Genomic DNA, 10,046 nt, shown 5'->3' with positions numbered 1-10,046 from the left:
GACCTGAGAGAGAGAGAGAGAGAGAGAGAGAGAGAGAGAGAGAGAGAGAGAGAGAGAGAAAGAGAGAGAGAGAGAGAGAGAGATCTGAGGCAGGAACCAGAAGAGAATTTGAGAGCCTTTCCTAGTGACTCACTTGTCCACAAAGGTCTCAGGACCTCCCTAGAGGAGTCACCTGTTGTGGGCCAAGTATTCAAACATGACTGTGAGGAAGAGCGCCGCTCTCAAACATTGGGGGCCGCCTCATACAAGCAAGTGGTTGACAGTCTGCTAGTAAGCGAGCTGAAGCACCTGAGTGTGAAAAAGTTCCGGAAGATTCCAGTTCCCAGTTGTTACTGGTGAGACAGGAGGTAGACAGAAGAATCCTCAGATGTTTATGGGCCAGCTAGCCTGGCACACACAACAGGAAGTGAGACCCTGACTCAAACAAGGCAGTCGTACTATGACCTCTGAATAGCACATGCTCACATGCGCCCCACCACCACATACCATGCATCCATACAGACAAAGCTTAAAAACTATCTTCAGTTTCATGATGAGGCTGGGTTATAAAATTCCTCACAGGCTGAAGATGGAGTGCCTGCCTGACAAGCTGGAAACTCACGGACTTACACTGCAGAAGGCTGTGAGAATGGTTAGTGCATGTCCTGTAATCCTAGAACTTGGGAGGTAGAAGAAAATGGACCAAAGGTTGAAGGTCATTCTTAGCGACACAGTTGGAGGACATTCTGACACGAACAACCCCATTCTCACAATTGTTATTATTTGAAGTGTGTGTGTGTGTGTGTGTGTGTGTGTGTGTGTGTGTGCGCGTGTGTAGGTAGATGTGCATGGGAGTACAGCACCTGCAGAGGCCAACAGAGAGCCTTGGAGGCCCTGGAGCTGAAGCTGTAGGCACCCGTGAGCCATTGGAGGTAGGTACCAGGGATGGAATTGAAGACCTCTTGAAGAGAAGTACGTGCTCTTTTTTTTTTTTTTTTTCCGGAGCTGGGGACTGAACCCAGGGCCTTGTGCTTGCTAGGCAAGCGCTCTACCACTGAGCCAAATCCCCAACCCCAGAAGTACATGCTCTTAACTGCTCTCCCACCCCCACTCCTCACTGTCTGCAATGAGAGTCCCTCCTACTATTAACCCTATCAGTGCATGCTTATTGCCTGTGGTGCTGCACAGGACGTTTTAGGTACCAGAGGACTACGGTGTCACTTGGATGAGGCACCAGAGTACAGAATGAAGACTGAAGACTGGAAGCTGCAGGAAGGTTGGTTACAGGTCACTGGGAACAAGACCTCTTTACCAACATGCATTTTCCTCCAGTAGGACGACCTTGAGAAATGGCTCAGAGGAGCTCACTGTCTCAGGTGAACGCTTACTTCCTTGGTGTTGGGGTCAGTCACAGGTGTTATTTCCTGCCTTGGGAGCCCACCACTTCTGGGCTTTTTGTTTTAAAAAAAAAAAGGCATTTCTTGTTCACCTAACTTTAAAATGTCCTCTGTTGAATGACTTGCTCCTGAAGAGCTCTTTACTGTGTTTTCATGTGTATCTCTATTATCTTTGTACTCCCTCAAAATAGAAGACAATACTGGGTGACACGGGTTAAATTCATTCTCTAATCCTCTGGGGTGGGTGGCCACTGGTAATTGATTTAGAATATCATAAGGGCTGGACTGTGGTTCAACAATAGAGTCCCTACCTAGAACCCCCCCAGTGAGGGGCTGGGGGCGTGGCTCAGTGGTAGAGCCCCGCCTAGAATCCCCCAGTGAGGAGCTGGGGGCGTGGGTCAGTGGTAGAGTCCCTACCTAGAACCCCCCCAGTGAGGGGCTGGGGGCGTGGCTCAGTGGTAGAGCCCCTGCCTAGAATCCCCCAGTGAGGGGCTGGGGTGTGGCTCAGTGGTAGAGCCCCTGCCTAGAATCCCCCAGTGAGGGGCTGGGGTGTGGCTCAGTGGTAGAGCCCCTGCCTAGAATCTCCCAGTGAGGGGCTGGGGCGTGGCTCAGTGGTAGAGCCCCTGCCTAGAATCCCCCAGTGAGGGGCTGGGGCGTGGCTCAGTGGTAGAGCCCCTGCCTAGAATCCCCCAGTGAGGGGCTGGGGCGTGGCTCAGTGGTAGAGCACTTGCTCAGTGTATGTGAAATTTCCAGACTGAATCTCCCCTGCTATAGGAAAGCAAATGCTTAGAGTCCCAGGGTGATACACAAACATGCTTTCTCTTACACAGGGAATGTAGGAGAGTTAAATTGCTGAAAATCAGAAGAAGAATGTCTGTTGGATATATTGCTGAGTTTTGTTTTTGTTCTCTCTCTCTCTCTCTCTCTCTCTCTCTCTCTCTCTCTCTCTCTCCAAAGTAAATCTCTCAAAACTTCTACATCCTTTCTACCTTTAAGGCTGCCAAGCATATTCTCATATTCAGTGGTATAGGTGAGAAGGAGAGAAGAGGAAGGGTGGGAGAGGAAGAGGAAGAGAGAGAGGGAAGGAGGGAGGACACAATGGGGGGAACTCTGATGCTCCTGTGGTTTGTGTCCACGTCTATGCATTTGCATGCATGTTGCACATGTATGTGGTGGTCCAAGGTCAAGGTTAATGTTAAGTGTGTTTTCCTCATCACTTGACACCTTTATTTTTGAGGCAGAGTCTCTCCTTGGACCGGAAGCTCATTGGCTTGTAGACTGGCTGGTCAGTGAGCTTCAGAGAACTTCAAGGCTGGGTTTAAAGAGATTATTTTTCGTTTGGTTGGTTGTGGTTTTGCTTTCAATGTGGGTACTTAGCACCTAGCTGGTTACAGCTCCTCATGCTGCAGTGGTGAGCTCTTTACTGACTGGACCATTTCCCTGAAAATTTTTGTGATGTAGCTGTGATCTCACCACTGTCCCCACTGCCTCAGCCAAACTTTTTACCTCACAGGACATTCCAAGATGCTCAAGGTTGGAACCTGTCCCCTCAGTTTACATTTCTATAGGAAACTCTAACAGTCATATTCCTTGTCTTCATGTTAGGTCTATTATGACGTCAGCCCTGCCCCCTGATCATTTCTCAGTGCCCTGGGGTTGGTTCAGTTTCCTCCCAATGTCGCTGTTCCCGGTACCATGAGGACATCCATGCCACTGTATCCAGAGGTACTTTCCAGCATTTAATTCTGCACACTGTTGCTTTGGCTTCAGTACACAGTGAACTTAGCTCCCTGTTTGCCTCTCAGAAGCGACATGCTCTAACATCCACGTGTCTAGTGATCCCATATGTGTGCAAAGCTTAAGAGACTCAGAGCTGAGGGAAGAGCTCAGTTGGTAAAGTGCTTGCCACGCAAACAAGAGGATGTGAGTTAGGTCTTCAGCTCCCACAAAAAAGTCCGGGTACCTTGGCTGATGTCTGAAGAGCTAGAACTGGGAGGATTGCTTGGACTCACCGGCTAGCCAGCTCTGTCTAGTTGAGTTCCGTGGTCAGTGAGAGATTTTGTTTCAAAAAATTAAGGAATGTGATTGAGGAAGACACCTGATGTCATCTTCTGATCTCTGAGTACCCACATGTATGTGTGTGTGTGCATAAATCTCACACACATGCATATACCCTCTGAGTACACACATGTATGTGCATGTGTGCATAAATCTCATATACATGCACACCCTCTGAGTAACACATGTATGTACATTCACACACAAGAAGTAATTTTAAATTCCACTGTCTTCTGAAACCCCATCCCTTCTTACCTGCCTTCTCCTTTCTTAAGGAAAAGAGCCAGATTCTAGCTGAGGAGACAAGATGCTTTTAAGGCAAGAGTCGGCCATTGCTCTGTGCCATGCCTGCTCTGAGCTTTTCTTCAGCAGCTCCTGAAGATACACCATCTTTTTCATCTCGACTGTTAGTGTCTTTTCCTAGTTAACAGTGACAATGGCCTCCTAGCAGGTCTCCTGGCTTCTGATCTGGTCCAACCCCAAGCCAGTCCATGGCCTGAATGATTTTTCTAAAAATAATTCTGATCATGTTATTTAAAAGTCCCTGGGAGTGGAGGCATATGTAGCTCGAGGTTAAAAACGCTTGCCTGGCAGTCTTAAGGCCCTGGGTTCCACCTGTAGATCAGCCCAAAGATCATTCCTCACTGTAAAATTCAAATGCTGGGCTTCTGCAGGTAATCTCTCTCTCTCTCTCTCTCTCTCTCTCTCTCTCTCTCTCTCTCTCTCTCATTATTCCTATTATTATTAGTGTTTTGAATCTGCTTGTATGCGTGGTATTTTGGTTAGGCATACTATTGCTATGATGAAACACCACAACCAAAAGCAAGGGTTTGTCTTACACTTCCACCTCACCGTCTATCATTGAAAGAAGTCAGGACAGGAACTCACACAAGGCAGAAACCTGGAGGCAGGAGCTGATGAAGAGGCCATGGAGGAGTGCTGCTTACTGGCTTGCTCCTCATGGCTTGCTCAGCCTGATTTTTCATAGAACCAGGACCACCAGCCTAGAGGTAGCAGCACCCACAATGGCCCCGGGCCCGCTTATATCAAACACTAGCAAAGAAATTGCCCTACAGGCTTGCCCACAGCTGGATCTTATGGAGGTATTTTCTCATTTGAGGCTTCCTCTCCTCCAGTGACTCTAACTTGTGTCAAGTTGAGATAAAATTACTCAGCGCAAGTGACCCCTTGTCAACTTGACACAAACACATCACTGTTAATAACCTTTCCTTTCTTTTCCACCTCCCCCCCCAAAAATCACACATTAATATCAACATTACATTACAAACATTCCAAAGTCTTTAAAAATTGAAACACTTAAAGAATTCAGGCTTTTTAAAAATATCCATTCTCTTTTAAAATTCAAAGTCTTTTAAAAATCCAATGTCTCTCAACTGTGGGCTCCCATAAAATCAAAAATAAATGAAATAGTTTCTTACTTCAAGAGAGAAAAACCAGGTCAGAGTCACAATCAAATCTAAGCAAAGCAAAAATTTCAACAATGTAGATAACTTAATGTCCGATATCTGGGATCCACTCAGGATCTTCTGGGCAATTCCAAAGTGCCTGGTCACTTCTCTGGCTCTGCTCTCTGTAGCACACACAGCTTGTCACCTAGGCTCAGGCTGGCTCCACTCCACCCCTGGTGCCCTTTGGGTTGTCATTCTATGGTACTGGCATCTCCAAAACTTTTGGTCCCTTGTTGTAACTGAGGTGCACTCTTGTCAATAACCTTTCATAGGTTCCTTTAATGGTTCCAAGCTTCAACTTCTTGGTACGACCCCTTCAGTTCTGAGCCTTCAACTGCCTCTGAGGCTGCATCTTTACCAATAGCCTCTCCTGGCCTCTCAGATCCCAAGCCTCAGCTGTGCTCCATGACTCTTTTCATGCCTCAAAAACCAGTGCCACCTGGGTGACTCTCACACTCCAGAATTCAGCTGCCAGCACCAGGTAGAACTTGGACAGCCTTCAGAACACAGCTTCTGTGTGCTAACCACAAGGAAGCAGTTCCCCGAAGATTTCACCTCAGTGATGCTGGTCTCTTCTTAATCACTGTTCATTTCTCAGCTTCAGCTGACCAGCATCAATTGTCACAATAAAACAAAGGTTTCGCTTCAGTGGTTCTGGACTCTTGTTAACTGTGGCTGACTCAGCTCCAGTGGGCGGGAACTGCAGATTCTTAATCCAAACTAGCAAATATGTAGTAGCCTCAGTAGTGTTTAAGTAACCCTCAAACTTCCCTCTGGAACCTCACAAGCCAGACCTTCATCTATCTGCATTTCTCTCAATAGTCTTTTCTTCCAAGCTCCCACAGAACCACCCACCACTCAGTGACTTTTGAACACTCAGTGACTTTCCTTGCCCAAAATTCTAAGTCCTTCTACAATCTCCCCAAAACAACATGGTCAGGTCAGTCACTATCCTGGGGCCAATTTCTGTCTTAGTTAGGGTATGCAATCCCTTCAGCGAAACACCATGACCAAAGGCAAGTTGGGTAGAAACTTTCCACTTTGTAGTGTATGGAAGAAGGAAGTCAGGACAGGAACTCAAGCAGGGCAGGTACCTAGAGGCAGGAGCTGATGCAGAGGCCATGGATTGGTGCTGCTTACTGACTTTCTCCCCATGGCTCACTCAGCTGGCTTTCCTATAGAACCCAGAATCACCAGTCAAGGGATAACACCACCCACAGTGGCTAGGTCCTCCCCCATCAATCACTGATTAAGAAAAAGCCTACCGGCCTGCCTTCAGCAGGTCGTTATAGAGGCATCTTCTCCACTGAGGTTCCCTCTTCTCTGAAGACTCTTAAGCTTGACTTGTGTCAAGCGCCTATCAAGCTAGCTGGCACATGTGTGCATGCACGTTCCTCTGTGTTCAGTGCTTGTCTATATGTGTTTGCCGGGCATGTGAATGTGTGGTGATCAGAGGTTAACCTCAGATCTTTGGGGCTTTTCTGGTCTTTTAATCACAGTATCTCTTCATTATCTGGAGGTCACTGGTTAAATTAGACTGACCAACCATCGAGCACCAAAGGTCTGCCTGTTGCCATCTCTCCGGTGCCGGCATTACAGATGTATAGCCCTACTCACCAGTTTTATGTGTCGCCACACTGGCGAGTCGAACCCTTAATACTTGCAGTATACTACCTAAGCTATCACAGAAGTTTTTCTCTTGGATCTTTGAGAAAATGGCCCTACTTTGTAACCCAGGCTGACATGTAACTTGGTACCTAGCTTAGGCTACCAATTTGAGGCCATCCTTCCTCATGCTCTCCAGTGCTGGGATTGCAGGCATGAGGCGCCATACCTGGCCGGTTCAGTTTTACTCACCATGATGTTCTCAGCATGGATTACTTTCCCCCTGGGAACACTTGGCTGGATTTCTCGGGGTGTGCTCTTGTTTATGATGCAATTACATCCATTGTCTCTTGTGAGAACTGGGGCAGATGACTAATAAAAGCCAGCTAATGGCACACACCTTTTACTCCAGCATTCAGGAGGCAGAGGAAGGCTGATGTTTGTGAGTTCGAGGCCAGTCTGGTCTACAGAGCCAGTTGCAGATTGGGCAGAGCTACATGATGAAACACTGTCTCAAATCAGTCAGTCAGTCAATCAATCAATCAACTTTCTGAGAGTGACAATTGAGGGTTAACTTTCCACCTATCCACCCATCCACAGTGATCAAATGTAAGTATGTAGTGGGATTGCCTGGAGAGCTTGTCAAAGTACAGGCTGTGTGCTCTGGCTCCTAGTTCCTGGTTCAGCAGTTAGGAGCTGAGAAGACTGAAGAGGGGAGCTGTCCCTTAAGGAGCTATGCTTCTGAGGCAAGGCATGGTGGCTCAAGTCTGTAATCCCATCACCTGTGAGCTGGAGGCAGAAGGACCAGGAGTTCATGGACAGCTTCAGCTAACTATGTGGGAAGTTGAAGACCTGAGTTTCAGGAAACCCTGTCTCAAAAACAAATGAGTAAGCTTTGCTCCATCCTACGTAAGGGTGCCTTGGAGTTGAGGGATCCCTTTAAAGGAAGCTGACAGACATTTGGGGGGTTCATGCATTTCTAGTCTCTCTCTCCCTTCCATGTCATTGCTCATAGGAAACTTTCATGAGGTTTTAGCTTTTGAAAATGTTGGAAGCAAGCTGGGTGGGCTCTCAGGGAACCAGAGCACACACCCCAATGGGACTCAAAGACAGCACCTGGAGCTGCTCCTTGCTCATTAATAGGTTGCCAGGCAACCGAACAAAGGTGAGGCTGAGCTGGGATTAGCAATTGGCAGGCATCTGAGAGAGAGCCACAGAGGGAAGCCTGCTCATCAAGAGAGGACCACAGGGGCCAGGTGGGAGGGACCCTCAGGATGTGACTGGGGCTTTGGTTTGCACGTGCAAGAGGCACAATGTGGAGATGAAGACACATTCGGGTCATAACGTGCCTTCTAATAGGATTGGGGATTATTTTTCTCAGAAGAACCACTGAGAACCCATTAGGGATACTTCTTAATATAGGTAAGAAATGACTTACTGGGTTCCTCATCATGCGCCTCTTACAAACAGGTTTTATCAATTCATCCTGAAGACATGTATTCACATTTGAAAAACATTAAAAATATAGGAAAACATGATTTCGTGTGTCCTGGAGGAAACCTATTGTGAGTTGGTATTATTCTTTCAGGAAATAAAATAAAATAAACACAGTTGGGATTCTTCTACATTTATTTGCTCTAGAATTTTTTTTTTTTACCAAACCCTTTCACTAGAGTGGATGTTTCTTCATTGGCATTCTTAACTCTACTTTTAAAATTGTTTTTAACTGTTATTGCTTTCCTTTTTTGTTGTGTGACCATTTCATCCATATACTCTATAACAAATTCTGGCCATTTTCACTCATCCCTCTTCCTCACGTCCTCCCTCCGCTAGAAACCTCCTCGACTGTTTCCCCTCCTACTTTCATGACTTGTTTCTGTGTGTAGCTCACCGAATTTATTAGCTTTACTTGCTCCATTGTGGTAGGGAAGTTATTCAACAGAGCACGGACAATTTACCTGTGGCCACACTACTGAAGGATGTGAAACTCCTCCCACAAGCGTTAATCACCAGCTGTCCTTCCGGGAGGGGAGGGGCCTCATGGGCTCCTCCCCGATTCTTGATGGGCTCGATCTAGTGAGAGTCTTTTGTAGATAACCGCGGCTGCAGTGAGTTCATGAGTGGAACGGCTGTCATGGGTAGAGGACATCTTTTCCATCATTGGCCCTTTCATTCTCTCTGCCCCTTCTTTCAGAATGTTCCCTGAGCCCGGGGGGGTGGGGCGGGGGGGTGGGGTGGGGTGGGTGTTATAGTTGTATCAACTGGGACCATAGATTCTATTCCTTATCACTTTAAACTATTCCTTGACCGTCATTGAGATTTATTATGTGAATGTACCATATTGTACATTTGGGGCTATTATTAGCAATGTCGAAATGTGTAGGTGAGGTGTAATGACAGGGCAATTCGTATTTAAAACTTAGCTCAGAGTGTGTGGGGATGGGTTGGGGTGGGGAGATGGCTCAGCAGGGAAAGGGCTGGAGCTCAGATCCCATTGGAGTAGTGGTCTGCTTGTAATTTCAATGTTCAGGGGGCGGAGACAGGGTCTCTTGGATTGAGCTGGTCAGTTAGGTTAGCCAAAGCGGCTAGCTCTGCATCAATATACGATGTGGAGAGCAATTGAGAAAGACACCAGATATCAACCTCTGCCCTACACACACATACTCACGCAGACCCGCACGCACGCACGCACGCGTGCACACATTTAGCTATAGACAGATCAACAGGAGCAGGTTTGGGGGTGGGGAGTAGAGGAAGATCAACAAAAACAAAGTATGTATGAAAGCTGACATAATAAAATCATTTAATATATCCTATATATGCTAATATATATGCTAAGTTAAGAAACACACGTGAGTATAAAAATCTAGGTTTCTTTCTAGAATGGCTTTTCTATTTGTCCACTCCAAAGGCTTGGAATTTTGTTCTTTTTTTTTTGTTTTTGAGACAAGGTTTCTCTGTGTAGCTCTGGCTATCCTGGAATTCTGCAGACCAAGCTGGCCTCTCACTCAGAGATCTGCCTTCCTCTGCCTCCCAAGTGCTTCACTCAAGGGCACTCACCACTTCCTCCACCCAGCTGTCTTGGAACATTTACATACTGCTTTGAGCTTTCATGTTTTGGATCCCTATTTTGTGTGTTTCTTGAATTGCTATCTCTCTCCTTTTTTTGTCTTTCCTTTCCTTTAACAATGATTTTTGTTTTCATTTTAAGTATCTGTATATGTGTGCATTTGTACATGTGAGTGCCGTGCCCATAGGGAGCCAAGGGGCTTGGGTTCCCTGCAGCTGGAGTTACGGGCAGTTGTGAGCAGCCTAAGCCCAGGTTTTCAGCAGGATCAGTGCTCTCAGCCACTGAGCCATCTCTCCAGCCTCTGAGCATCCTGTGTTTTTATTATTAGGGAAAACCTATCTACATAGGTATTGATACTTCACCCAGGCCCATCCAATCCCACCATGACGCTGCTTTAGGTTTTCAATTCACATACATCGGCATCTATCCGTGTTTTAGGAAATTGCATATTTTCTTAAAATAATCTAG

The sequence above is a fragment of the Rattus norvegicus genome, chromosome 12 (assembly GCF_021556685.1).
Source record: "Rattus norvegicus strain SHRSP/BbbUtx chromosome 12, alternate assembly SHRSP_T2T, whole genome shotgun sequence".
In the NCBI taxonomy this organism is placed as follows: Eukaryota; Metazoa; Chordata; class Mammalia; order Rodentia; family Muridae; genus Rattus; species Rattus norvegicus.
The sequence above is the reverse complement of the archived record's forward strand: the minus strand, read 5'-3'. Positions refer to the sequence as shown.